Source organism: Desmodus rotundus, chromosome 13, assembly GCF_022682495.2.
Source record: "Desmodus rotundus isolate HL8 chromosome 13, HLdesRot8A.1, whole genome shotgun sequence".
Classification (NCBI taxonomy): Eukaryota; Metazoa; Chordata; class Mammalia; order Chiroptera; family Phyllostomidae; genus Desmodus; species Desmodus rotundus.
Window position 1 is genome coordinate 52,050,567 of NC_071399.1, and position 3,746 is coordinate 52,054,312.

The window sequence follows — 3,746 nt, forward strand, 5'->3', positions numbered from 1 at the left end:
ATCAACTGAGCCACTCCACCAGTGCTGGATTTTATTTTAAATCAATAAGCTATTGAGAAGTTCTAAGAAAATGAAGTCAAATTAACTGATTGAGCTTTTAATACAATTACTCTGCCATATTGTGTATAGAAAATAGATTTCAATATTACAATCATGAATTGAGGATAATCCAAGGAAAAGATGGCAGATATTAAGTTGGTGTAGTAGCAGTGGAGATGTATAGAAGTGAACAGATTTGAGATATGTTTTAGGAGTGAAATCAACATGGGGTTGAGGGAAAAGTTTAGTTGATTCCTGGGTTTGGGGACATACTAAGGAAGACTGGACAATAAATATATTTTAGGAAAGAAAAAACCCAAAGAGTTTCATTTAAGACAGGTTAAGGTTGAGGTTCTCTAACATAGGCAAACAGGCAGCTGGACATACAGGACCAGGCTTTGGGAAAAGTCAAGGATGATGGATTTGGGCTCCATGAACATTTTATTTAGGTGCTACTCAAAAGCCATAATTCAAAAGCCATAATTCTTATTCAAAAGAATGAATAAGGTCAGTTAGGAAATGAGTGTAGATGGAGAGCAGAAGACTTAGAACCAGATTCTGTAATACTTCAAAAATTAGAGGCTGAATAAAAAAGGAAGAGCCAACAAAGGAGTCTGGTAATGAATCTCCAGAATGGTAGGAGAAAACCCAGAGAGGAAAATGCTTCAAGGAGAAGAGAATAACAACTACATTCAATGTTGTAAAGGTGTAAATTGAAATAAGAGCAGAGAATGGACTATTCGGCTGAGCAGTTTGGGGGCCGGGGTAATCCTGACAAGTGCACTTGCAGTGTGACAGGGCTGGGGGCAGTACTAGGCTTCCACACTCCCCAGGAGAGCAGCCTGGGTATTATGAAAGGCCCCTCACTGCAAAATAGTGGGATACAACTTAACATTGTAAATCTTGCATAAAAAATGACAGAAATCACCAACCCCCCAAAATCTCAATAGGATACTGAAACTACAACCAAACCTAGTGGCACACCTAGAAAAGAAAAAATAAATACAATTTAAGAATAATGCCTGTCTTCCTGGGAACAAACAGTTAGCTTGGCCTTGAGGAGAGATGAAGCACTAGCTGTTTTATCAGGTCAGGACTGGAGAAGAGACTCATCTTCAGTAAGTGGCCTAGGGAAGACATCTTCTGCCTTCATCAAAGGGAGTTATCTCCCTCTAAATTGACTCCAGCTGTAAAGATAAAATAGAAAATAATAATAGTAATAGCAATAACAATACACATAAATATATTTTATCCATAGAATTGCTTTCTACGGGATTAAGGTTCTAAGGTACATTATTGGCACTGTCAAGGAATCCACAAATCAAGAGCATTAAATTAAATTAATTCAATTAGGTACACCCTCTGATACACACAAAACTTAATTTCATAAACATTTTTAGAATTCTGCACATGAAAATTAAAGAACACAGTTTATTTCAGGCACATATGCAATAATCACAAAAATTTGCCAGTATCAGACTAGAAAGGAAGTCTCAAATAATTTTAGAAACTATAAAATTAAGTTGTTAATCAAGTGCAAAAATTAATTTATTAGGAAAATATATACAATTATGAAAACACATTTAAATTTTAAAATACAGTTCTATGTAAGTCAACTAAAATAGCAGAAGCTTTCAGAGCTCTGGCATGTTTTCTGCATTATTCTTATTCCTCCCTGACTCTTTCCTCAAAGATTTCAGGTCCCAGGTTAGAGTTACCTCTTGAAACTTGGCTCCAGAAGAAAGAAGCACATGGAGCACAGATGGAACAGAGTAGAAGCCAGCTCATAGCTGTCATATCAAAAAATTAAAATATAAATCTTTGTTCTTGTAGGCCACCAAGATTTGGAGGTTCTTTGTAATCACAATATAACTTTGCTTGTGATGAGTACTATTATAAAAAGAGTAGCTACCCAAATTGTGTAGCACACAGAGAATTTAACAAAGAAAAATTAACCTTATTCCTTTAAATCTTGAACAAGACAATGATGCCTTTGATTCAACATTGTGCAATAAAACAAGAAAAAATAAAATGTAGGAATTAATTTTAAAAGGCTAACCTTTTATTATTTGTAGATAAAAACAAACAAAATAGGTGAGCAGACACAAAAAGGTATCTATTGTAAGATTCCATTCCATTGATAGGAAACTTATAGAATAGGTAAAGAACAGAGACAGAAAGCAGATCAAGGTTTGCCAGGAGCAGGAGGAGTGGGGAGTGAGTACTTCTGGTGCAGGGTTTCCCTTTGGGGTGATGGAGCGTCCTGCAACTAGATAGTGGTTGTGATGCTTGCACAGCATCATAAATGTAGGTCACGCTTAAGAATGGCACAAATTTAGAATACAAAATATAACTTTTATTCATTATTTAAAATGAATTATATCATGGGGAAATGAAGGATAAAAAAAGAAAATACAAGAAAAAAACCCCAAGGAACCCCAAATAATAAAAAACTGAATTACGCCATAGGAGAAAAGAAAAACATAATAATGAAAGCAAATAAAAGAAACAGGTCAAAGAATGAAGGTAAAACAAACTCAACAGGTTCAACAGGCTGCTCTGGGGCTGGCCCTGCTGCATTTTCCAGGGGCAGCTCCTCCTCTGTGGCAGGAACCAGAGCAGGTTCAGGGAGGTCTCCTTGGGCAGGGGTGGCGGGACCTCAGTCAGGTCAGGAGATGCTGCACAGGCCAGCCCTGGCTCCACAGCTGCAGCTGGAGCAGTTGCTGCAGGTGGTACCACCACTGGAGGCAGACACCCCTCCAGGTCTGGAGCAGCCTCCTGGTCTGCCCCCTGCATGGAGCTCCTGGGGATGTGTGACAGGTTTGAAGCAGGACCTGGCTTTGCCTCCTGGGCTAGTGCTGAAGTTTCCAGAGAAGAAAACATCACCCACATGCCTGTATTTCCATGTGTCCCCCAAGGACAGAACACAGCCAGAGCCCAGGACCCACCACAGGACACCCTCCCCAGGGGCAGTCCAGCACACAGGTGGTCTGAGGCTGGCCTTTTCTCCTGGCCAGCCTCTGTGGGTGCTCCCCATGTGTCTGATGCTGACCCCTCCTGATAAGCTTGCATGAGCCTCCACCCCCATACCACCCCTTCCTCCCCCACCTTCTCACCTTGGGCTCTGCCTCCTGGGCTCCAGGTCATCTGGCCCTATGTGTTCAATGTGGGCACTGTGCTCCAGGCTGCAGTCTGAAATGGAAATGGTGAGCTGGCTGTGGAGCCTGGCAGCTTCCGGGATGGTGTCCTTCACTGGCTGTCCACCTGCCCTGGTTCCCCAGACCCCTGGGTAGCCACAGTCACCTTGGTGCTGCTCTGGCCCTCGGTGATGTGGCACACCTGCCCCTCACTGGTGGACACAGGGCGGGGGTCCTCGTCAAGCAGCTGTTGTTCCTCCATGACCTGGGTGGCGCTCTGCAATGACAGTGACTGGCAGCTGGTCCAGTGACCTTAAGGCCTGCTCAGCCCTAGTTGCTTAGTTGCTGCTGCTTCCACCCACTGGACCTTCTGCTCCCGGATCTGGCCCAGATTGCGTCATTACCCAGGGCAAATGAGATTCACCTCAAGGGCCTGAGATAAACCATGGGCAGAGGTCTCCACCCACAATCCATGTCCACTCAGCCAGTCTTTTTTTTTTTAATTTTTATTGTTATTCAATTACAGTTGTGTGCCTTTTCTCCCCATCCCTCCACCCCACCCCAGCTGAA

General features: G+C 42.5%; 1 long non-coding RNA gene across 1 annotated transcript; it reads right to left on the reverse strand.

Moving 5' to 3' along the window:
• Positions 1–558: 558 nt before the first annotated feature.
• Positions 559–3,482, reverse strand: LOC128779890 (uncharacterized). Its single transcript, XR_008425954.1, has 3 exons — positions 3,343–3,482; positions 3,156–3,231; positions 559–1,226 (listed from the first exon to the last, which is right to left on the reverse strand). It is a non-coding gene; the product is annotated as an uncharacterized lncRNA (long non-coding RNA).
• Between the last annotated feature and the right edge of the window lie 264 nt (positions 3,483–3,746).